Source organism: Haliaeetus leucocephalus, unplaced genomic scaffold (assembly GCF_000737465.1).
Source record: "Haliaeetus leucocephalus isolate CR32 unplaced genomic scaffold, Haliaeetus_leucocephalus-4.0 Scaffold140, whole genome shotgun sequence".
NCBI lineage: Eukaryota > Metazoa > Chordata > Aves > Accipitriformes > Accipitridae > Haliaeetus > Haliaeetus leucocephalus.
In genome coordinates, this window is record NW_010972576.1 from 7,672,886 (window position 1) to 7,699,976 (window position 27,091).

The window sequence follows — 27,091 nt, forward strand, 5'->3', positions numbered from 1 at the left end:
CCGGGCCGGGCCCGCCGAGCGCTGCCGCTTGGCGCCGAGCGGGAAGAGGAGACGCTCCGTCTTGTGTGAGAGCCTGGGCTCGGTCAGAACCGGGCCGCCGCTGACAATGTCACCACAAAACCCGCTTCCAGCCGCGTCACGTTAGCGGGGCTGTGGTGAAAATCGCGAGCGTCTCCTGCCCTCGCACGCTTAAAGGTTAACCCAGAGCCGGCCAGCGTCATGTGGAGTCAAGTCGGCGAGGCAACAACAAACCCCGGTGCCAAGGAAGCCTCCCTCCGACGGCAGAGCCAGGCGTGCCAGGGCCCAGCAGAGCACAACGCAGTGCAATACTGGGTCTGAATTTAGAAAGTGTGAAGTGGTGTAAACATGCTCCCCCTGTGATCTTCCACCGAGGGTATGTTGGTGAAATAAGAGAAAGGTTAAAGTGAAAAGGGGAGGGGGAGGACACCCCACACAGCTAGCAACTGCTCGCAGTCACGTCATGGCAGCGGTGAGAAGAGGAATTTTTTCCCCCAGCGTCCCGCTCCTGGACACCACAGGCTGGAAGCAGTGTTTTTCCTAGAGATTTAAAGCACGTTTCAAAACAGAACTGTGGAGTTGCGGTGTTTCAAGTGTTTGACCCTTTTTTGTGGAAGAAAAGTGCATACACACATGCTTATTTCTGTATCTGCTCAGATGCAAGCGTTGCTTAGCAGGGCCTTGGCATTTGAGTAGGAGCGAAGGTCTTTGGAAGTGCTTCTCAGAAATACCTGCCTCTGGTACAGGGACAAAAGAAAGTCTGTCCAAGTAGAGAAAAAGGGAGGGAGACGACCATTTTATCGAGCTTTCCATCAGAGGGAAAATATTACCTGCTGATTCAAGTTTTCATTCACAATTCATTTTTTATTAAGTACTGCAATCAAAATCTCCTTCATACTCAGTTTCTGTTTTCCTCTCCAAGCCAGTCTAACTGACCTCAGATGACGACTTGCCCAGTTTGCGAGTTTATTACTGAAAGTTAGACTATGGCATTAGTGTTTCCTTTTAAGTCCACTATGGAACTCTCAAAGTGAGCTGATGTAACATCCTCCTCCTCCTGTATCTCCCTCTTTACTGTAAGCCTCTAACATGCTTTTCACATATATCACACACAGCTCTCCTCTTAGTCCGAATTGCAGCTTCGCAGTAAAACCCAATGGCATGCTTCAAACTGTAATCTGGGGAGTGAACGATGAGAAACTGCAACTCCCTGGAGACTATGCAGGTGAAGAGTTCAGACATGACCCCACAGTGAACAGTAGCTACGGCATTAAGGCTTTTATAAATTATGTTGAGAGCCAGCAGGTACATTCTCATTCTATAAAAAGCAACACCAGAAGACAAGCGCTAGCGGCAGCAGCCCCAGACCCAGTATTCTGGCTGGAGTACAGTATTTTTCCACCACAGCACATCAGAGCTGGGAAAGTCACACTTCTGTTAAGTCACTGGAGCACCTGGGGCTGTGATATGCTGGTAGCTTTTCTCTGGGTTAATATAGACACTTCCGTACTTGCCTGAAGTCTTGGAAGAGCTGAAGGCCAGCAGACTCATCTCCTGTGTGGCAGAAGAATGGCAACCGGACTGAAACTTCCTCAGTGCCTTTGTCCCCTCCTAACTTTTCCTCATCAGCACCCCACAGGGCCAGCTTCCCCTGTGCAGGGCAGAGTAAGATTTACCTGAACTTTTCCTTAACCCCAGCCTAGAAGTAAGTGGATTCCTTCCTGCACCTTCCACCCTTCCCACAGAGACATGTTTCTATATATCCTGATCTTCCTCCTCTCCCTTCACTGAACCACCACCCTTCAGGATGACTGTTCAAAAGAAAGGTGTGATGAATGGGGAACACCAGTAGGTACTTCTGGTACCACAGAAATCAGCCAAGACATGCTGTGGTATTTGACTGTAGGTTGCACCCTACTCAGGAAACCTTCACTGTTTTCCTGTAAGCAATTCAGAAAAACCCTTAGAAAACAAAAAAATCAGAAGCAGTTGTGCCTGTCACAGACAAACAAAAAATTCCCAAAATCCAACAACAAAAAAGCACACCTCTGTATGAGATCCTCATTATGCCATTTCATGTTCTCTGGCTAAGGTGTTGCATCAAACCACTGTCTCTTCCCTTTTCTGCTCCTGAGGAATTTTATGCTGCATGGGCAGTACAACTGCAGGATGAACATTTGTGCAACTTGTCATAAATATGTCTAGAGCCATGAGAGCTCAAATTAGAGCAAACACATTGTGAAAGACTGATGAAAAGTCTGTGAGACCCACAAGTTGAGTATCACTAGCTTTTATGACATACCACGCCTGCCTGCCTTTGGTCACACAGTCATTTTTTATAGTTCTCAGCTACCCAGTTAGGATCTGTGTGCAAGAAGTGCTCGATGGCTTTTTAACATGCCTTTCTTTCAAGGGGGGCCAACTGAATATGTTCTCTGGCTGAGATACACACCTCCATCATCTACTCTCTAATGCCACATAACAGCTAATAAAATCATGCAATGAATCAAGAAAGGAAAAAAAATATTTTCCCTTCTGCTTGTTTACAAATAAGACATTTAACGTCAGATGTTGAAACAACATTCCCAGAGGGAAAGAACAGCTGGGGTAGTGTTAGAAGTTCAAAGGAACTTCCTGACTCCACTTTTGTGAATAATCCCATTATCTCTGCTATGCAATTATGTTGCTTTAACCTGACTATTATTCATCATTTCCACTGTGACATCAGAATTCAGCACTCATTTCACAACAGCCCGCATAAAAGCAGGCTGCTGTGAAAGAAATGTCTACTGCCAGCTCTGGCATCCTTGAACATTACTCTCTTCTCTCCTGGCTAGCCCAAGTAGCCAGCTGCAGGACACTTGCCATGACCTTCCAGGGCACTCATGAGAAGGCCAGTCCAACTAAATATGGGTCATAGTCTAGTGTCCAGCATGGTGTAAGACCTGGCAGCTGCAGGTGAGAGAAGACAAATCAAGAAATCAAGAAGCATGCAAGAACAGCTAGAAATTGCCAGACCAACACATCTGGCTGACAGGTTTCTCTAGCATTATGTAACTAACCGGAACTTCTCATCCAAAAAGCAATAACAAGACAACTATTCTTTAAAAAAAAAAAACAACAAAAAACATGTAATAAAAAGCATGTGATTCACTTTGATCAAGACATCTGTGTGAAGTATTGAAGTATTACTGACCTGCTTTAGCTCAGTAAAATACAACTATAGGGATAAGGAAAAAAGGAAAAACAAAGAGCTATCAAATAGCTGAGTACAAAATTAATGTATACTTAAGCAGTGGGGTTATCAGCCTACTGAATCAATGAGATGAAGACAGTCATACTAATTATAAGATTATTTAAAATAATACCAAGCTTCTTCAGGCTTACCTAATTACAAAGTTAAATATGTCCATGCAAAACTGTTTGACATTTAAGGATTTGGTGATCTAAGTAATTTTGCTGTGCAGAGAAATGGTACCATTGCAGGACTGTGTGATAATTTAGGTTATGATCCAGGCAAATCTGGATTTTTAAAACAGCAATGGAGTACCAGGAGCAGGAGTGCTGCTGCCTGTAGCACAACACAGAAATGTCACCCCTCTCCCCAAACCAAAACTACATTACAGCAATTAACTTTTGCCCAGGCAAATTACTATGCCTGCACGAAGTCATACTAAAAATCACGGTAGTTGTTAAATGTATGTGGGAGACTAAAAGCACAAAGAGCGTTACACAATTTCTGCCTAAATGCAGTGCAGGCTGCCTGACAGCCAAACCACTCCTGAGGATTTTACTCCTCAGAAACATAGCCTACACCTGCATTACAAAGAAAGATGCGCAGAGGCTGGTGATGGTGCCAGCACTTGGGCTCAGCCTGCCAGCAGTCAGGGCTAGCAGCAGGGCCCTGCATCTCACTCCCCCAGGTGCCAGTGCTGGAGGACACAAAATAAATATAAATAAATAAACAAACAAACTTCTCCAAGCAGCCAGGCAAAATGCTGCTTTCTCCCCCACTGGCTCCAATTTGATCAGCTTTCCGCATATCTTTGCTTGTTAATGATAGTGCCTGCCCTTCAGGAACACTAGACCAAAATACACTGGGTTTCAGAGTCAGAAGGATGACTTTCCCCAGGATGTTGTTCTTGTAAACAGATTAAAGGTCTTAACTTTCTAAAACTAATGTAAATGTTTTTTTTTGTTTGTTTGCTTGCTTTTGTGAACAAATACATGGCTACCTTGCACTTCTGCATGAAAACCAGAAAGTGTACTAGCTTGCTTTCATTTCATTGTGTTGTCCAAATGGAGAAATACCAAAAGCCACCAGCACATGGAGGACAGAAAATTAAAACCAGCATTTTTGAGAGCTCTTTCACTGACAGATAGGGCAGGGCTTTGTTGTGTGGCTCTTTTCCAATGTAAACCCTACAGAAATGGCAGGATAATTTTGAATGTCTACACATCACCTTTGCCCTTCAAGGCAGAGGAGAATGTAGGGAGAAGGAGAAATCTGATATGAAAGTTATGATTGTAACGTAAAACCCCCAAATTCTTGTTCTTGCAACACAATCTGCAGTTTAATCAAGCCTGAATAATGTTGTTCTACTGCCAACATTGTCTTGTTATCTATGACATGCTACTTTATTTATACAAAATTTCCTTCAGAAAAAGTCAACATTTGTTGGAGTCACTCATTACTACATGTGACTTCTCTGAACGTAGAATATTCTGAACGATGAGCACTTCATCATATAAACAGTAAAAGAAAGCACAGAAATAATCAGTGGTGATAAATAGGAAAATAATTTATAAATAAATTATTTTTTTATTGTAGGTAAACAACGAAGAATGTCCAGTACCTACATTTTGATGTAGTATTTTTTTTGGGGGGGGGGGGGGGGGGGGGGGGGGGATGTGTGTGTGAGGGGTTTTTTAAGGTTTATGGCTTCTGGTACTTGAAGTTTCATTTTCTTCCTCTTGTCTCCTCTCCTTCTTTCCTTTCCTTCCCCCCAGATAACTGTAAACACAAATTTCATCAAAGTGCTGCAGTGTGTGATCTCTGTAGAGTTCCCACATCCTGGAGCAGACCTGTGAGAGTGATCAGAGCTATTCACAAAGATATCAGTGGTCCCAAACTGGTGATGAAAGGATGTATCACCTCATAACATGGATGATGCAAGATGGGATTTTGGGTGCTCAAGTCCCTTTCAACCCCCTGTATCTATGCAAGACCTAAGAAAATGCTGGCTAAATGAATGGCTGAGTATGATAAACACTTTCCCTTAGCCCAGAAGAAATGGGAGGCCTCATTACAGCAACATAAATAAAACAAGTATGTATGTGACATTTTCTACCAAAACCTTCCAGGAGCTGCCCATTGCTATGCTATGTAGCCTGTTACTCATTTCAGCCAAGCTGCCAACCACTGCCAGCTAAAGATCACATCTGCAGGGCAAGGGCCTGCCCCAGCCACATTTTAGCCTGGATTTCTTCCCTTGGCCACTTGGGATGGAACACTTGTGGGTACTTGATGACTATTGAAGTTGAAAACAGAAAATAAAGCAGCTTATATAAGTTTAGAATTGATTTAGCTGACTAAATCAGCTGCAGGAGCTCAAATGCGTTATGGCCAACTACATTGCAGAGAAGTTTAAATTTCAACAAAGATAAGAAACAGAATTGTTTCAGACCCAAGCATCCCTCAATAACAGCAAAGCAGTCCACCAGCTATTATTTATGAATTAATGTATCTTGCCAGCATACGTGCTCCAAATAATAGCAACAAACCGAAGTCCCTGAGTGGGCAAGGATCGCGGACATTCATTCCTGCAAGGGAAGAAGCCTGCTCATACCTGGCCTAAACTCGTGCTTATATCCCCATCTTGTGGCAAAAGGAATGGTTGCAAGGCAGAAAAAGAGTTCCACCTTGTGGCCTGGGGTAACCGCAGTTTCACAACCACCCAACCAGCAGGGATGCATAAGGCATGTCGTCTTGGCTCGGTAAGTGATGTCATGGAGTTTCTAATCTCACACCGGGTCCCCTGCCTCCAGTTCTCCTGCCACATCAATAAGAGGGGCTCAAGGAAAACCCTGTCTTCATCAAAAGAAAAAAAATAACATACTTCTTTCTAAAATCTCAGCAAAATTGCATTCCAAAGACTTTCTTTCGGTTAGTGTAGAAAGGGTCTCCATTCCAGCACTGTGCCAACCCATTTAGGAAACCTGCTTGCCATGCTTTAGGAACAACATCCTCTTCTCAATCCCGTCTTAAGCAGGGGAGACCTGAGCTTAAGTCCATTAATTTCATAGACTGCTGACAAGTTTTGGATCAGGGCTAGAAGTAAAACAGGAGGTAAGAGGCGTGGGCTGCTGTGAAGATCAGAACAGGGAATAGGTCCATTTTTCTAGAAGGCACTTTCTTGAGAGACTAGTCCTATGTTTGCATAGCAAAGCCTTCTTGACTGGGGCTTGCATGCGCGGGCTGTATGGACAACCTTGTTAGGAAATTTGTAAGCACACTGTTTCTCCCTTAAGCCAGTTTCTAGTTACTAGAGGTTATAGTGAGAACTGACGCTGATGATTACATGATGTTACATTTTCACAGTGCACAGTACATCAAAAGCATCCAGTATTATTTTGGAGGTAGACTGCTTGGCAATTCCCAACTTTTTTTTTCTCCTTAGCTTTTAAGAAAGTATTTTCTGACCTTGGTGATATACTTTTACCAAAGTTCTTTCCCTTTATTTTTTTGCAGGTCTAATTTGTCAGACAGATCTTTAAATGTACCTATCAGTTTGGGAAGGAAAATCTTAGGGGCTACAAAACCGATCAAGAAACCAGCCAAGCATTAACAGCGGAGCCATTAGCACACCACTGCTGTGACAGTCTCGATACGCTCATTGACTGTGGGTGTCTCACTTTGAGCATACACATTTAAATACCCCCACTGCACAGATTGTTTCACCTCTGAGACAGCCATATTTCAGAGTGGTTAGTACTTAAGCTGCGTGATATATGTGGTCACACTGACCCAGAGCAGGGAAGTGCAGCGTGTTGCGTCCCAAACATTATAGAGAGCTGTGTGTTTTATCCAACATCAGCTGCAGGGACATTCTATAAAGAACTCAGGAGAACAAAGGAAACAGTTAAAATATGGAGGCATGGGAAGGTCAGAGTGCCAAAAAATATAACAAGCCTACAGCAGAATAATAATACTTCATTAGAAACCCTGTGAGAATAGTGATGAGCTTTACAAACAGATAAGCAATGTTTGTCCTCTCTTTCTCTCCCCACCTCAGCCCCCGCCTCAGGTTGTGAGTCAACTTTAGCAATTAAACTGCTAAAGATCAACAGCTCTACAAGGAGAGAGAATGGCATTGCTACCCTATCCCATAATGAGCTATATGGTCCTAAAAATGATGCTTGGTTAAACCTGCACACACTTTTAAAACCAGGCAGGTCCAGGCAGCAGCTAGCAGGACTGCAGCATGCTTAAAGACATGTAGGATCCCCATGGGACAAGATCAGTGTGGGAGCCTGTGCTGCTGTTGAGACACACGTCCGAGGATATTAGCAGGATGTCTACCCTATTCCAAAGTCTTCAAAATCTCAGCCTGTATTTTCTGACCTAGAAAACCAGCATAACCCAGCCGCTGTGTCTGGCTACAACTCCATGCCCAGTGCAGGCCAGGAGCCCTGGTTTAGAGGGATTGAGACCCCACTAGAATTCAGCTGTGAACTGGGCAATATTGTGTAAGCTCAGCTAACACATGGTAAGGAGGCAACCTTAGCCAGAAGCAAAGATTTAGACTTAAGTTAACTGAAAAGAGAACCCAAGCTTTTGAATTTGGGCTGAACTTTCTGAAAAGTTTGCAACACAGCCCAATGTTTGCGGGCTGCTGCTGTTTCAGGAGTGCCAGTCACTCCAGGCAACTGTCAGAAAGCAGGGAAGAGTTTCCAGGATTCCCCAGGGAAATGTACAGTGGAAGGGAAGAAAAAATGGGAGGGCAATAAATGTGGCTTTTGCTATCATATTTTGGTAAGGGAAATATCTCCAATATTTCATATTAAAAATGTTCATCTTCCAGTGATGAACTACGTGCAGTGGACCAGGTTAATTTTTTGCCCGGAAATTTCATTTGTTATGTGCATGAGCTTTAACCTCACAGCCCCTTTCTCAGGCAAAGTTGGCAGCTATGTCCCCACTGCTGCCTGCCCAGGAGATGGCTGGCAACAAAAGCAATACAAGGCAGCAGGGCTACTCACAACACTCAGGATTTTCTGCTCTTCTGCAACTTTGTTTTTCATTGCCTCTCTGCACTACAGATGTAAAAGCCCAGGCTCTCCCTTCAAAGAGGCTACTCCCCAGCATCCCTGGAGACTTCCCTGATTTTGCTGATGCAACTAACACTCAAAACCCCCTCAAAATCTGCCAAAACTATTTAGTTTGTCTGCTGAGGATTTTGCAATGAGGGAAACATAGCCACAAAACACAGACCTTTGCCCTGACTGTTGCAAGTGAACTTGGTGGCCTCAAAGATGAGGCACCAGCTGGCAAATTACGATCAGAGTAATTCACCCCCTTTGAAGTGTAACTGGGGGAAAATAGTACTGGCACATGTCTCCCAACTCAAAATATTGTGAACTCTTACCCAGACTGGACTGTGGCTATGAGCTTCTATTAGTTTGTCAGAAAACTTTGTTCTTACTGGCTTTGAACGTTGCAAAAGGTGTGTTACGAGCAGATGTTGCCTGACAAGAGGCTGTGAATCATAAAGCCAAGCCAAAGAGGCAACAGAAATCACATGTCCCTTACTGCAAGGTGAAGTGAAGCATGATCAACAGGAGAGAAATGTGTGGGCTGGGCCTAAATAAAACTTGTATACATTTGGTGTTTTTTTGCTGTTGTCTTGAAAATAAAAGTCTATGTAAATAACAAAAAAGTCTCTGAGTACCAGCCTGCAGAGAGACACATTTGATACTGCTAAAGAATCCTCCCTGTTAATTTGTATGAGCAGAGAAGCCCACAAGCCAGGATTTGGGCACTGGAGATGAAAACTACTCAAGAGGGAATTTACACTTAATCTCCATGGTGCAAACATGTAACAGTTGCATTAAATCTAACCTTGCTTTAGGAATCTCTGGTCTGTCAGGAGTTTGTCATTGCCCACAAGGAAAGCAAAAGCCAACCTTCATGGTAAAGCTCTGAGGCCTTATTGTGGCTATCCAGCTGCTCCGCAGAGGATAAGGAAGAAGATCTTGTGTTGGCTGTTGCCCTATGAGTTGCTTTTAGTTATATTTTTAATTTATCAGGCATTTACCAAGTGTGTAAAATAAGCACTTTGAGAATGAATGACATTTGACAAGTTGATTTACTGTAAAAGTCAGCATCTCAGCTGAACTCCCCTAAATGGCCTTCAAAATGCAACTGTAACAAAAACATTGATTACCTGTTCTGGCTGAAGATTGTGCATCCTGAAGCCAAGCAAAACTCAGAATCACACCAGAGGCAAGTTTTGCAAATCTGATTTTGTCCAGGTTTTACAGACTTCTTTACTGGGCTTGTTCATTGCCCTGAAAGCTAGTACTAAGGAGAGATCAGGAACTCAGCAGAGTTGGTCAGGGAAAGAGTTTTATTCAGAAGAAAATGTTGATTTTTTTTTTTTGTTGTTTTTTTTTGTAAAATGTCATCACATGCCATTTTGGCTGAAAATAATTTATTTCAGCTCTGAAATTCCCCAACAACATCTCATTAATATTCTGACCAGTTGACTCTTGCTCCTACCCTTTGCTTTAGCTGGAAGTCTAAGACCTGCTTTGGCTGCAGTATGATAATGAACCCTGGTGAAAATCCTAGGATCTGTGATGTGATGTGTGTCCAACTGAATCAAAGAAATATCAATTCCACTGTTTGAGACACAGGCATAAGATCATCTGCAGTGCTGTGTTCAGTCCTGCTCCACGAAAGATTAATTTAAATGAAGACAAGTGCAGAAAAGAACTAGTAGGATGAAATAGAGAGGAGAAAATTCAGTCTGATGTTGCAAAATAAAGACTGAAAACAAATATGATTGCTTTCTGCCACAACATAGTAGAGGTAAACACCAGAGAGAGGAGAGAGCTATAAAGCATGGAACAACATTAGCAAAAAGGCAAACTGACATACGTGGCTAGTGAATAATTTTAGGGTGGAAATAATAAAAATATTGAAAAGCTAGCAAAGTTCTGGAGTAGCTTTTTGAATGGAGGAGTAAAGGCAAGAAATCTAACTAGTCTGAAGATGGATTATGCGATGGGGGTGCTGTTGCAGCAGGAAGCAGCCCTGGGGACCCAGCAGATTTTTTTCCTGTCCATGGTCCAAGGGGAGGCTTGGTAGGGAAAGACACATGACATGGCAACCCCACGTCAGAGTCTTACAGGAACTGAGTTTCCAAACGGAAGGTTTTTTGATTTTTGGACCTTCCCTTTTTCAGCAAAAGAAGGCTTATCCATGGGAAGAAGACACGTTCCACAAACATGCTCATTTAGTCAAGAAGCTATTTTCCACTGAAAAATAGTTCATCTGGAAATTCTCAAGAAGCCCGAGTGCTAACATCTGCTTGGACTGTAAACCCCTTGGGGACTGGCCTCGTCTCCTTGTTTCTTCAGTGCCAAAGACTTTTGACGAGACAGACAATAAAGGATGACCAGGTGAGGGAAGCAGAGGGCCCATCCAACTTCTGCCAGCTTGCCTTTCCAAGGGCTGTCTGCGAGAGGAGAGGGCAGCGAGGGACCCGACACACTTGGACAGCGGCCAGGCCAGAGCAGGGAGTTCTGCAGTTATGTAAACCATATGATGAACCTGACTGTAGAAAACTCAAACACCACTTTGCAGTGGAACAAAGCTGAATGAAAGGGTAAAATAATAAATAACAATAAACTATTGTTTTCAATAAATCAGCCAAGGCTTGTGTGGGACAAATCAGGAGGCGTTTCAGGAACCCAAGCTACAACAAAAAGCATGTAATTATGTGAAAAGTAATTCTATTCCAAAAGAAGAAAAAAGTGGGATTGAAGAGCCTGTTTTTCAATGATTCCATTACAAAATTGTTCTGTTTAAGAAGAAATGAAGTTTTATCCACTGCAGCAGAACCTTTCTCTCCTACTTGCCTGCTCACTCATCCTGTGAGTCACACAGAACTCTGTATCTCTTATGCATCTGGAATAACAAAGTTTCTTCCTGGAGAAGGTACATCCTCTGACAGGTCTTCCACATTTTTCCCACCTACAAGTGTCTTGGGAAATGTAGTTCAACAAGCTTGAGTTAGCACAGAATTCAGCTCAGCTCTTTCACACAGCTTTTAAAAAGCTTGATTATCAGCAAGACATGCAAGGCATGCTCAGCCACAGATTTCAGATTCATTTCGTGATCCCATACTGCCCACAGCTCAGGAATTGTTCCAAGTAGGATCCATAATTTTGGGTTGCACCCCAGCTTCTTTGCACTGTCAGCTAGTCAATAAAAGCTTGCCTGTGTGCATATACACACACACACAGTATGTTTCCTGCTGCAGAAAGAAAGGGGATTCTCTATGCCTGGGAATTTCTGTGGGAAGCAGTGGAGACAGTAGCTCTTCTCCAGTGCATCCCCGCTTGTCAGAGCCTGGCTGAACAAAAAAGGATGTGTGCAGATCTGACTCAGACATGATTGATTGCTCTGATTTACCCTTGGTTTTTTTTCCCACAGCCTTCTTTTCCTGCTGTAGCTGCCAACTGATTTAGTGTCTGTGCTGGCTCAGAGAGGCTGTAAGGTCATTTTTACTGTATCTCTCCCACACAGTGCCTAATGATTTGGAGTCACAGCACCCTTGCCTATAAAAGGGAACATAAAGCAGTGGGTATTGCTGCCACTTGCTGTGCCTGTCCCCAGTGGAGACAGGAAAGTCTCCATGCACAAATAATTCTGTTTATGTTTCACAGCCCATAGGGGTATTGAGGGTCATGCAGGCACCAGACAAGGTCAATGGAAACAGTATAGCTTGGATGTGGGTGAAACACAATTGTCACCTTAGGGCACCACAATTATAAAGCCCACTTTCATTGAATAGTTGTATTCACCATGACAGGAAAGGAGCACAATTCCCATTTCACAGTGAAGGTATAGAAGGATCCTGCAGTGTCCTTCTACCACGACCTCCGTATGCTTCATTTACAATGCAGGGGGAAACTAGTAGGAAGAGAATATGCCCTGTGAACACCCAAAGCAATGGCCACCCATGGCTCTGGCTCCCCAGAGGGCAACTACTGCTGCCCATCACCCACCCAGCACACCACAAAACCATGAGCAGAGACAGGAACACGAATGTCCTTCTGACATTTCAATGCAGCCCTCTGAGTTAGCAAGGGGTACCCATTGCTGGTGGTATTAGACCAATTTTCAAAGACAGTGGTGGAATTGCAGGGGGGTTTAGACTCTCCAAAGAATTCTGTTCCAGAAGTACGAATTCAAGTACCCTATAGATGCATATAACACAACAGCTCTAGCACTGTGAATGCTAAACCAACACTAAAAAGCCAACATAGCATACAGAGGTATATGATATCCAGCACAGGGATGCAGCGTTGACGTGCACTACTTGCTGAAGGAGCTCACTGCACACTCACCTCCTTGGGATCTGTCTTGATGAGTCCCCTTAGAGCAAGACAAGGATTCAGAAGAGGAGGAAGCAGAAACAAGGCCATTTTCATGGGTCTCTGTGGGTCATTGTCTGCTGTGAATACTTGTTTTCATGCTGGATTACAGCACATGATGGCACATGTCCTCATCTATCCAACCTCACGGGTTTGCCCAACCTACTCTCTATTCTCTCCCTACCCAAGCAACTTCTTCCTTTTCCACTATTCAGAGAGGAGTAGAAAAAAGATCCCTCCTCACTATCAGCACAGGGAGTCTCAGAGAAAACTGACAGCTCATTGCCAATGGGCTGAAGACATTTTCACCCATCCAGGAGTACAAAGAAAGGGCCTGGATTTTGCCTTGTGGCAACCAGGCTGATTTTTGCTGTCAATTGCTTTTTACAGAAGTTGGCAATGGACAGAAACATGCACCCATCAGGACACTGAAAGCAAACCCTATCCTGAGGAGAAAGGGGCACCAGGGCTCTGCCTGCCAGCTCAGGGCCACGGGGGAAATGCCCTTTTTCAAGCCACCCCAATTCATGGGAAGCCAAATTAATGGCATGAAGGCTAACAGGTCCCAGAAGAATTCCAGTTAGATGCATTTGTGATTAATGACCCGGTGAGACAGCAGCAGAGGGGCTGGAGAAAGGCACTGAGCTGAAAAATATGCTGTGTATGCTGATGGGGAGGAAAGGGAGGTGCAGCCTGGGGAGGCATGGGAAGCAAGGTCTTGCCAAGCCCAGGAACTACTCAATGGTAAAATTGTATCCTATTGCCTGCAGTGAATACCCAAGTGCTTCAGCAGTGATTAGCTATGCCAAAATACTCCACAAGCACTTGTCAATGTTTTAGCAGCACCAAATCATAGGTTAGCCAATTAATTGACTAGTACAAGTAGGATTCCTGAACTTCCCATGGACTAAGGTGCTCCTTCACAGCATCACTGCTACCCCATCAGACTATTACTACAATTAAGCCAATAGAAGCATCTCCATGGAAGCATCTCAGTTTTTAAGTCAGCTTCATAATTAATATTCAGACATGGTCCTCACTAAGTGTCTTGTAAGCACTTTTTTTTTTTCTTCCCCTCCTGTTTGATATTAGCTGTGAAGCTATCTAATCTTCAAATCCAGACAGGACTGATGTGTTCAACTGTTTGTTTAGGGTTTTTTGCTTGGATTTGTTTTTTCTTTTTTAGTTTTCTGTTGAACAGATCTTTAAACCGCTGTCACTTATTGACTTTCTCGTGCCATAAATTTATATAACACCCCCAAATCCTGCAGCAGAAGAACACTATTTAATCTGCATAGCCAAACACTCAGAACTGAGGAGGAGCTATAAGGAGGTCTGTCTGTACAGCTTTAACTTGACCCCAAAGGCATATGCACCATTATACAACTTTTAATGACATGATCACTCAATATTTTTCTCCAGAGAACCCCATGGTAATTTACCACAAGGAGTGTTTTAATTTTTGTTGCTGAGCGTCTGACCCTGAGCCTTATGCCAGGCTAGCAGGCTGGCTTATCTGCTGCAGAAGATTCAGTCAGAAGAGCACAAGGGGTCAATCTCTCTGCTCATCCCATCCAAGCCCTTGACCCTAACCACAGTCACTGCTGAACCCAGTTGTTGGTTTCTGCCAGAGACTGGAGATGATTAGGAGCCCCAGAGACATCAGGTTCCTACAGCTGGCTGAGGAAGGGGAAAGAGGTATTATTCATGCCCTCCTGCAGAGTTGGTAGGCAATTTGGCTTGCCCCTTTGCAGACACCAGAGACTGCCCCTGAAAATCCCTGTCCATATCCCAGGTGTTCTTGGCTGTGCAGTACTGGAAACAACTGCTTTTTCCCTGGTACTCATCATTCCCATGTTGATGCTGGCCACTTCTCATTATTCTTTTCCTTGCCTACGATTTTTTTTTTCTCCTTTCAGTTCCCTGGGGCAGAGCAGTGGCTCTGAATGCAGGAGAGCAACTGGCAACAGTGTGAGAAATTGAATTCCTCTTAAAAAAAAAATTAGATTTCTAAGGGAGACATCCTGTCCTGGAACAACATAAAAAAGGCCAAACAAAGGAACAAGAAAAGTTTGTTCCTTTTGACAAGAGGGTAAATTTGGAGTGAATAATAAGGTGGTTGCTTTCCATAATCAAATCCCAGGGGTGGAGTTGGAGCATCCAGGAACCTCCATAACACTTACTTTGGAATAAAGCTCCCTTTTCACAGACTAGATAAGGGATTATGGCTCCACAGAGCCAAGAGGTCCAAAGTCTTATGGTATCCTGTGAGGGGAAAAGAAATTAAAGATTGCACCATATGCAGATCACCATTAATCTGACCTGTGCGAAGGATGGGGACCTTGTCATCCCCTGATGCTCAGGCAGCTGTTCAGACTATGTGCTGTGTTATGGTCTCCTATTTGAACATGTACATTGTATGGTTAATAAAACCCACAATGGCTTGTATCAGCTCATGATTTTAGTTTGGGTCAGCCATATCTATGTCTCTTCATCTGTATTCTCTCTCCTGGCTTAGTCTCATAACAAAGGTTTGTGAGCATCCACAGCTTCTATTTTGGGGAGGTGAGAAAGGAAATCATGTTGAGATGGCCTTGCAGAGAGGCAGATACAGCAAGTTGGTGGTGAGGATGCAAAGTTGATGCTGGCTCCCAAATGGGCTTAAAGACTGGCAAAGGCAAGTGGAGAAGACTAGGCAAAGTGCTGGGAGAAATAATATTCCTGGTATTTGTTACCAATTCAGAATGGATGCTTTGGTGATGCACATCTGAAGAGAGGGCCCCAAATGCTTGAACACAGTTCTGCAAAGCACTGACAGAAGTTTGCCCTACCAGCTTCCAGCAGATTGCCTGCATTGTGAACACAGGTGGATACAGTGGCTCTCCAGCACCACTGCTGCCAGGAGGCGAGAACAGCCTTTTCAGACACCCTCTTATCATTTCAGTATTCATCTCTGCTGTTATAATGCAGAACTTGTGTCCTGCTATCTTGAAGGCAGTAGATGGTGCTATTGATAGCACTATTAATGCATATGTTAATCAAGTAAAAGTATACCTAGATGAACAATATTAAATGCTTATGTTTTCCTCATATTCCTCATCTCAGGGAACCTCAGGGTACTTGCAAAAATTGAAAACCTGCATTTTTGTGTCAACTCATGTTTGACCTCAGTGTAGCTGCTCTTCTGTGTGTCCCCACAGACCTGCTCCAGAGAGAGAACAGAAGGCGGCAGACTAATGCTAAGTAGCAACAAGCCTTGTTACAGCAAGTCTCACTGAGACTTCAAAGATAATTTCAGGAAGAGGGATGCAAAGAGCGAGGTTGAAATCTGTCAGGGCTAATCCAAGTCAAACCAATCTCTCCGTTTTACAATAGAGCCCTTAAGAACTTGAGGTCAGGCTGTCATCTCTATAATCTCTTGGGAAGAGCTGTTCTCAAAAGCCAGCACTGATTACCCTGTTGGCACGTGGTAGCCACTCTGCTGCTTTTCAGAATAGGGACTTGTGATCTTGGTCCCATTACAATAATTGACTTATTACTCTCAAAGTAGCAGATTATGCAAAAGCCATGGTTCCCAGTGGGGCAGAAACTGTGCAAAGACACGGTTCTTGCTGGAAACAACTTACAAAGACAACTCCTCCACTCTGAGAAATTAAATTATGTCAGCAATATCACAAAGTTGAAAACACTCATTTCTGACTTCCAGATCAGTCATATTTACAAGAACCAGCTAAAGTCCTTTTCTACCCTGTACAAAGTTGCCATTAAAATCAAGAACAGCGTGCCCCAGCAGAGAGGCTAATGAAGGAATGGGCCAAGATACACAAACAGAGAAGTGTCCCCAAGGATGCTGGACTGGCACACTCAGGAAGACACTCAGCAGTTTGCTTTATGTTACCAGGCTTAAAGGAAAACATCTGAGATCCCATAAAACCAAGACTTGAATTTCTGTAGCTGAAAGTGTCAGTGCACATAGGAAAGACAACTCCTTATCTGAGGAAAAGAGGTGCTCAGGGCCAATATGAGTTTAATTTTTTCTGCATATCTTAAGTCTTCTGTGTTTTAGATCAGTGTTTCAGGCTTTATACAGCCCTTTTCCAAATGCATCCAAACACATCTAGCTTTGCAAAATGTATATCACACATGAGAACATCAGTCTGGTTCAGCTCCTAGTCCTCTTTAAAATCACCACTCTTAGCTGTTCTCTTATTTTCTATCATTTTCCTTTGCTAGCAGCAATTCTTTAAATTGATCTTTGAATGTGTACAATTTTGTACTCTGTAGATGTCTCAGACAAGATTTAAATAGCAGCAGATTGTGTTTCAAGCACTTCACATTGACAGAAATTAAAGGCCTATTTCCCAAAGCTTTTAAATACTTGCTTAACTTTGGGCACATGAGTAATGCTATTGACAGCAAAGGGATAATTCATGTGCTTTGCTGTACTGCTGTCCAACAGCTGTACAGACAATACAAATTGCTTGGGTGACATTCATGGGGTTACTCTACATGTTTTCTTAAAAATAAGCCTACAGGAGGGATATCACTTGGGAACATATTTTAGCAAGGGGTAGGGGACCTGATGATAAAGGACACAGAAAAGACTAAGGTACACAAAGTCGTCTTTGTCTCAGTCTTTACCAGTAAGACTCTCCTTAAGAAATCTGAGGCTCCTGAGATGAGTGGGAAACTCTGGAGCAAAGAAGACTTATTCTTGGTGGAAGAGGATCAGGTAAGGAACATTTAAACAAATTGGACATACATTAAGTCCATGGGCTCTGATGGGATGCACCCACAAGTACTGAGGGTGCTAGCAGGTAGGATTGTGGGGCCATTCTTGCTAATGTTTGGAAGATTGTCATCCTCAAGGGAGGTTCCCAAGGATGGGAGGAAAGGAAATGTCACTTCTGTCTTCAAGAAGGGCAGGAAAGAGGATCTGGGGAAGTACAAGCTGGTCTCCCTCACTTTGACCACTGGGAAGGTGGAGGAGGAAATAAACCTGGAAATCATTCCTAAACACAAGAAGGACAAGATGAAGGAGTAGTCAGCATGGATTTATGAAGAGACAAGCGTGCCTGACCAGCCTGATAATGATGAGATGACTGGCTTGGTAGATGAGGGGAGAGCAGTGGTTGCTGTTTATTTGTTGAGTAGACTTCAGTAGGCTTTCAATTCTGTTTCCCATAACATCCTCATAGACGAGGTGATGAAGTATGGGTTAGATAAACGGACAGTTGATTGCAAGCTATCTGAACTGCCAGACTCAGAGAGTTGTTATCATGAAGTCCAGTTGTGGCATGAAGCCCAGCTGGAAGCCAGTCACTAGCAGTGTACCCTAGGAGAGGATACTGAGGTCAATACTGTTGAACATCTTCGTTAATGACCTGGATGGTGGGGCAGAGTCTACCATCAGCAAGTTTGCAGATGACACAAAACTGGGAGGAGTGGCTGATAACCAGAGGGTCATGCTGCCATCCAGAGGGACCTGGACAGGCTGGAGAAATGGGCTGACAGGAACCTCATGCAGTTCGGCAAGGGGAAGCACAAACTCCTGCACCTGCAGAGGAACAAACCCATGCACAAGTACCTGCTGGGGGCCAAGTGGTTGTAAAGCAGATTTACAGAAAATGACCTGGGGATCCTGGTGGACACCAAGTTGACCATAAGCCAGCAATGTGCCCTTGCAACAAGGAAGACCATCAGCTTCTTCAGGAGCATTAGGAACATTGCCAGCAGGTCAAAGGAAGTGATCCTTCCTCCAGCACTGGTGAGACACAAATGGAGTGCTGGGTCCAGTCCTGGGATCCCCATACAAGGGAGATATGGATTTACTGGAGTGCAGAGAATGGGTCACAAGATGATTAAGGGACTGGACCATCTGTCATACAAGGAAAGACTGAGCAAGCTGGGACTGTACAGCCTCAAGAAGAGACAGCTGAGGGAGGATCTCAATGTGTAAGAATATCTGATACTGGGGGGAAGGGGATAGAGAAGATGGAGCCCAACTCTTCTCAGTGCTAGCCAGTGACAGGCCAAGAGGCAATGGGCACAAACGGAAGTACAGGAAATCCCATTTAAACATAAACATACTGTTTTTTTCTTCCTGGGAGAGTGGTCAAACACTGGAACAGGTTGCCCAGAGGAGTTGAGAGGTTGTGAAGTCTCTATCATTGGAGATACTCAAAACCTGACTAGACATGTCCCTGAGCACCTTGCTCTAGCTGACTCTGCTCTGGGCTTGGGGGTTGGAGTAGGCAATCCCCAGAGTCACCTTCCAGCCCCAACCAGTATACAATTGTGTGAACTGCATCTAGAGGGAAGAAAAAAATTCTCACCAAGTACAAACAGGAAGGTCTTTAACAAAATTGGGAAAAGTATTTGATTGTGATTGACTGAGCAATTTGTGAAGGTCAGGGACAGCTTTACTCAAGTGAAAGAAATATCTACCTAGTTTCATCAGCTTCTAGTATTTCTAAAGTTCATTCTTAATCACATAAGAAAAAAAAAAAGAGAAACAACTCTGTTCCTCCTATTTTGTATTATGTGTTGGCTTTGGTGGGATAAAAGAGAGATCGCAAAGATAAATCATAAATCTTTGGATTGCAAACTGACTTTGAACATTTGCCTTGTGATAAATCATTGTTTTGACCAGGAATGCTTAATACCATTTGGTCTCAACAGTTATTCCAGCTGTAGTTGCCACAGATCCCATGCTAAATTCAGATTTACATTAAGCTTTTTCATATTACTTTTCCTGGTGGGTAAAATATAACTTTTAAAGTATAGCAGTGTAGCTGCCTTATTCAGCTCAACCATAAAATAATGGTCAATGCAATACACTCAAGCTGAAGGCACTAACAGCCAATTATCCCACAAGTGGTGGTTTTTGCAGAGCTAACCTTTTAGCTGTCTTCTTTACTATGTCTTCTCCACAGCTGCCAGTGCTGCTGTGTTTACATTACAATCTAAACAGACAGTATCTATTTTTGCTTTGGATACAGACACAAAATTCATGTTTAAAATGTCTAAAGGAGAGTTACAGCCTAGCACAACAGAGTTGCATCTAGTTTCCTTTCTCTTTTTATCTTCTGCCTGCAAGGTTACAGTAACAGTTTTAAAAGTACACTTGCTCTGGTCCAAAAGTCCTTTCTGTTGCCAACTGCACTAAGGGTTGCTCTGTAGTTTCCTCTTTTGTCACAAAAGCAGTAAATACATTTTAAACTTGCAGGAAATGCCAGTGAAACTCCTGGAATACTTATGGTTATTCTAGCGTAGGCTGAGTCATATTAGCACCAAGATTCTAGGAAGCCTGAAATGCTCTTAGAAATATTGTCTTTGTTGATGAATCAAAGACCAACTTCTCCAGCTCTAATTGTCAACTTTCTGCAGGCCTAGGAGATTTGCTGGCCTCCCTCACCATCCAGGGGAAGTGTTAAACTGATGAAGCTGCCCAGAATCACAGGAGATAAAGCAAGGAAGGTTGCTGTGGGAAAGAACCAAGTATTAGTATTTGACAGATTTTAATGACTACCCTCAAACTCATCTCAGCCATATGCCAGTCTTACCAATTCAGTTCAGTCTGTAATTCTAACACCTTCATGGTTTAGTGGTAGACTTGGCAGTGTTAGGTTTACAGTTGGACTCTCTGATCTTAAGGGGCTCTTCCAACCTAAGTGACTCTATAATCTGTGGTATACTAAGTGCACACATATACTATTATCACGAGTGCTGAAGTTTGCAGCAAACCTTCCCAACAGAAGCAGCATCAAACTAGTATCCAGGCATTAGCATTAGCAACAAATGACTTGAATCAACATTTACTTCTCCAAGAATCAAAGCTAGGATCTTTTGCAGGCAAAGAGAAAATAAGAAGTGTTGCTAACAGGTGTGCAGAAAGGTCTGTCACAAGGTAACCATATGACCAGCCTTAAGACTGAGCTTCATTTTCCCATTGGGACCTAACACAGGGATGGTCCACCATTACTTATTGCAGAGAGTTGCTCATGATTTTGCTATGTTACAACCAGAGAAACTAGATGCTGCAAACAGCAGCTCTCACTCATACACTATATAGATGACCAACCTACAAGAAGCACAAGGGGACTTTATTTGGTCAGTATGAATGCTCCCTCTGCTGACACCATTGGAACCTTGTTTGGAAACTCAAGCACTGTTGAGACATGAGTCAGTAAACTTGGTTTTCTTAGGCCCTAGCCTGGAGTTTACAGGCCAAAGTCCGAGGTGTAGTTTTAAGCCACTCTCATTTTAAGATATTTATAGTTAGGGCAGTGCTCAGCACTGCCCTCATTTTCCACTTTGTTCAAAAGAGATGTGAAAATTAGGGACAATTTCTGCCATATTTTTTTTTTTCCTTCTGCATTCCCAGTGATAAAAGCAAAGCAAAGCAAAAGGAAGAGCTAGGCTGAGCCCCACTCAAATCATGATGCTTGCAATTAGCACACAAACATGCTCATTAACCAAATGCATTGTAGCCTAACTCTATGGACCACAGGGAGCAGGAGCTGAATCACAGCTGAGCAGGGCTAGCTAGAGCTTGGGTTTCATGTAGTAGACATTTGTGGAGTCAGTCCAGCAAGATAAAACCTGTTTTCTAATTCCACCTGTCATGAGTTCACAGTCTGAATGGAGTAACCTGCCAGGTACTAAGCGAATGTAGCACCACTGAGGCTCACGATAGGAAACTAGCAAAATTCCTGCTCAGTACAAAAATAATGTCATTGGTTGTGCCGCCCCCCCCCGTTAATTTGTTTTATAAAGTTTTGACTTCATTTGCAGCTGGCCATTTCTATAGAAAGAAGAGTAGGACCAAAGTTTGTTACACTGAATGAAGGAGGATTTAAAGACCATTACAGAGTACACATGCTGCCCCTTCACAGAACATGAACTATTATTTGACAGTATTTGACATGTTTGAAGTGGCTTTGCCATTACATACAATATTTTACCACCTCCAGATTACAAGATTCTGAATCACTTAGCTATAGGCAAAAATCCTAGAACCATAAAAAAATTAGAAAACAGATAAATAGCTTATATGCATTGTCAGGAAGACATAATAATTTTCTGATGATTTTTAAATGTTTGGGGTAGACAGTATTGACACAAAGTAACTTAATGGAAAACAATATAGGAATAGCTAAGGTTATTACTTTATATACCCATTGGACACACTTGCCACTGAACCATGAAGTTGATGTCTACACAGCTATTGCATCTCTTCTTATCAGTGCTGATTTTATTACAATTTTTGCCTGCAAGATCATATGCATCAAACATTAAATCACAGTAATTTGTGCCTCTTCCACAGCCAAGCCAAGGGCCAAAATACCAGGTTTGGATGACAATGACCTCCCACAGCTGCTGTCAGGTATTGGTGTCATTTGATAAAACAGACAACACATGGGGAGCGAGCCTCTATAACCTTGGAGAGGTTTTTTGCATCAATCACTTCAAAACTTTAAATGCCAAATGTTTGAAAATCAGCAATTAAGGTGTTTACACTCCCAGCCCACTGCAGCTAGTGTTGCTGTGGCAGGGTAAGTAGGAAGAGGCTCAGTATAAAAGTGTTTAGAATATGCAGGCAAAAAGTGCCAGTATTTCATGAAGTGAAAGTGTTGCCTCAAAATGCTGCTGGAATAGCACAGCTCTTGTTCCCAGGGATGGAGGCAAAAATCAAAGCACCACAAAGGTACACTTGTAGAAAATTCTAGCAGTTATTAGTATCTTGTTTCCATAATTCATTTACCTATGGCTAGAAAGAAGAGTTTTTAAACACTTGCTAGCTGTTCATCATTCTCCTGGACTCAATGATTTGGTAGCATTTGCATTCTATAGCCAAATCATGCTTCTTTCAGTAAGAGACCAAGGAACTTCCGTCTATTTGGTTTATGCAAGAGATGCTATTGCTAACGTATATGGTCTAGTTCAAATAGAAGTAACAGGACTTCTAAGACCTGCATACCTTGGCATTAGAGCTAAGCAGGTCTTAAAATCCTTCTTGGACCAGACTTAGAAACTGATGGGAAGATTTAGGAAAACAGTGTTGATAGAAAAGCAACCTGAACTATCAGGAAGGAATGAAAAATCAGATTTGGTGATCACGAGATGAGGTCTGAGCTCTATCTGTAATTAAAATACATCTGGTTCAAATCATAAGAGATTTTTAATTTTGCTCTGGGTTCCTCTATCAGAATAAAATATTTTGCCTAGTTTCAAAGGCACTTGAGATACAACAGCAGACAGGCAGTACTGCTAGATGGCTCCTGTGGTATCTATTACTGGGCATCTGTCACACATATCCCTGGGCTGTTTCTCAGTGCTGTTGTTTTAAAGATGACAGACATGTTTTCATTCAGAAAGGTTGTCTATTTATATCCCCTAGACACAGCTGCTTTCACTGCTCTGTAGAAGCTTTATCCAAAGAGCAAGGAGGCCTGTGTAATCTGAAGGGTGCTCTTCCCATTGAGATGATGTATACAAGCATGTCTGCCTGGGAAGGCATGGGGAGCAAAGCTAAAGTTAGGGCTAGTCCATAAATATTGGTCCCAGTTAGCTTAGCCATGCAGTTTTTAGCTGGGAACACACATTCACTTTGTCAGAAACAATGCATGAAAAGCAGCACCTATATACTTAATGGTTTATAAGCATGTTTTAAGAAATTAACACTAAGAGGGGAAAATTCACTGGGGACCTACCAGTTGCTGTCCTGGGCACTGCAGTGAAGAAGGATGGAGTGAACAGCAGATAGCCTTCCTGAGTCAACAATGTCCCCAGTGTCCCAGCAGCAAGAGGGGATGTGTGCATGACACATCTAGAGACAAGCACTTTGCAACACACCCAGCCACCAGAATAAGCCCTTAGTTATCAGTCAGGGCTGTCACCCCACTCTGAGCTCTGTGCTGAATGTGGAGCTGTCTGAGGGATCCTCAAGGACCGCAGTGATGGCTTTCGGCTCTGGACCCCAAACGTTGTTCCAAACTTGTGCCAAAGGCTTCCTGCAGGCTAGCCCGCTGCTGGAGGAACATGTTACTCAGACAATGTGTTGATACCCACTGGCTCATCCTATAGAGACAGCAGGACAGACACCTGAAGACTGTCCCTGTAGGAAGCCACTTACAAGATATCCTGGTTTTCAGCTGGGCCTTAAGTTGGCACAAACTTGTTTCTGATGTTTTTTCTGCTGGAAATTTAGAGGGAAAGACAACATGCTCTGCAAGGAAAAAAACCCCAACCCTTCTTATATCCGTGGAAGTCTTGCCAGTGACTTCAAAAAGGCCAGGATTTTGCAGTGATCTGATGGTATAAATACAAATACTGAGCAAAAATTTGGGGTCATCCCTCTTGTACCCATTTCTGGTCTTTCCAGGCCCCATCTACCACAAAGAACAGTATTACATATTAATCTAAATGCACATGTCTGAGCCCACAGTTTCAGTTTCAACACAGCAAAATTCTGCCTGGTGAAAATGATGGGCTTGCTGTTACTTTAGCACTCCCTAAAATTACTACTTTAATAGTACAGTTTCACTGCAAGACATTTATTCTTTATAAAGATTCAGCAAATGAGAATCTGACTAGGTATTAAAGCACTGGGATAGCTTCATTAATTCACTGCAGGGAATGGTGTGGAAGAAACCCTCATACCTTATGCTTTAAGCCCAACAGTAATAACACTAAACAGACAGACTCACAGCTTGTCCATTTAAAAATGATTAAAAAAAAAAATCACAATGACCAGTCAAGACTCACTGAATTTCCTGCTGTTCTCATAATTTTCCCCTGAATCTGGATACATCTGACGAGTTAAAGACATGCCTTAAACCAACATATGTTCACTCATCTTATTATTTCCACATGTTTCCTTGAGTAGCATAGGGAGCAGATAGCCAGTAGATTTAAGGTGTATTGAAGATATTGCTTAGAGCTAAGGCAGCAGTGCACTTTTTCCTTCTCAGAGGCAAACTGCAAAAAATGGACATTGATAACCAAGTAACATTCACTGCAGATTGGCAATATAATTCAGCCATGGAACACTCTCTTCCACATACCGTCATGGACCACAGCCACTTCTTCTGCAAGAAGCTGAAGACCCACAGTAAAAGACAGAAAGCTTTAGAAATCAGTGCATTATAGACAGAAAGTAGGAGATACTGAAAGAATCATGGAAGAAACACTTGCCCTTGGAATAAGGATGACTTCACCTGATGTTGAGTTCTTTACTACCTCTTGCTTCCACATGCACAAATCCTCTGACTGCTTAAACACCCAGACATTGAATTCTCTTCTCCTCAGGGCTTAGGGCTGCTGTTAGAGCCTGCTATTCCCTATCACTCAAGTTCGGTGTAAAAAGTACCCAGGAGACAAGAATAGAGCTTTAGCATCTCTTGATCATGCTGCATTCACAGAGACAAAAGCCACACTGGTATAAACTGAGTATTTCCCCACTCCCCCATCTGTTTTAAGTGACTATACAGGCTATGCCAGCTCCACCTCCACAACTGGGCTGTTTCTTATCAGCCCAGCTGCTTCAAGCTGTTATTAGCTATTATGCTACTGATTATAGTTATCTCTCAGGCACATCTTCAGAGAAGCTTGAATTTGCACATGCTCTCTGCCTCGCAAACCATCTCTGCTTGAACAGATCCATAAAATCTGGGATGCCAAATGTCCATTACCATTAACTTTCACTACAGCAGCGTGCATACATCCCCTGACAACACCCGGCGAAGAGAAGGAGCTGCCCTTGCAGCGCTGCTGGAGACGCGATGTGCTCACCCACTGCTGCGCACTGCCAGCTGAAAAGTTAACCTAATACACATCCATGGGAATGGGGTTAAAAGATCATTTGATGGTGATCAGCAACACCCCAAACCTCCTGTTTAGTGTTGTTAGCAACCCAGTGTATGGTAGCTATGAGATGTATCCTGTGGTTTCCTGGCAGAGACCACAGAGAAGCGCACAGGTTAACCAGGCACAAAACTGCAGTCAGGCCTGCTGGTAGGACTGCAGCCTTTCCCAAAGCAAAGGGGAAGCAACAGGCCTGCATGACACAGCCATGTGGCCGCAACAGTGTTTTCGGGCCCTGCATGTGGCAAGGAAGGAACCCCCCAGGAAGCTTCAAGGACCAGAGGGAACTCAGGAGCCAGGCTCTGGCTCTGCCAGCTGCAGTCTTGAAGATCACATCCAGATGTGGAAACAGCTACAGCAAACAAGCAACCCCCCCCAATCATTCCTGAAGAGAAACATTATGACAAGTGAATAACTAATTAAATCAAGGGCACTTTGGTGGAGGGACCGAACACCCCTACGGGTAGCACCAACAGCCCTGTCAGCTTCTCACAAATACTCAGGGACTCTGTGTTCGGGTAACAGCAAGAAGTCATTCAGGAGGCAGAGCCCCTTTACACCAGGCACTATACACCTTGGGGCCGGAGGGTTTCCCTACCCCTCTGGGTCTGCAGTCCCAGTCCTTGAGGACTGGAATGAAACAGAACAGCAAAATAAAATGACTCAAGGCTGGGAGGGGAAAAAATATGCAATAAACTGGGCTCTATCAACACTGAACACTGAATTTCTGGCAAGGGCTCAGCTGAAGTTAAGCCTCCAAATGTAACAGCATACTACATCTAACTTCCCCCAAAACATGCGACGCTCAGCCTCACTATCTACAGGGCAGCAGCTGTGCAAGTCAGATTCAGGTCTTAGGTGCACCAGTGTATGGAGTTATACAGAATCAAAGTCAATTCATCAGCAGCTCTAAAGTGACCGATGGCTTTGCTGCAGTCAATAGTGCTATGTTCATTAACTCCAGCTGATAATCTGGCCCTTGGGGTTTGATTCAGACACAAATCTTTAATCAGCTAAACACCAACATGAGAAGCTGCAGATGGATTTGTGGACAGCCCATCAATTAGAACAGGAAGAAAGACGTGATTTTTCCATGTATGTTCAACAGCTATGGGTTTTTTTGTTTTCAAATCTAACATCAGTCAGACCCAATATGTCTCTTTAGAGCAAGCTACATAAACCAGAGTCCCTGTCCTTATATATAAAAACAACGTGGTGCAGCTGAGGACTACGATGTGTATTATTAGTCTTGATACACTGCAGTTTCATTACATTCCAGGGCAGTTGTCCGAGTCGATTGCAATGCCCAGAGTGCTGGTGATTGCAGTCCAGGGGCCAGCTGAACTAAAAGCCAAACAGGATGCTAGGGAATAGGTAAATGCAGATTCCCTCTGGCTTTCAGAAGGAAATTAAAGCTCTTCATTTTGTTTCCTGGTAAGAATCTCCCTGCTGAGCAATGCTGCTGTGCTGTGGTGCCAGAGATCCTCCTGGAATTCCCACAGTTCAGGAATTTCTTTAATCTGATCAACTCTTAGGGTTG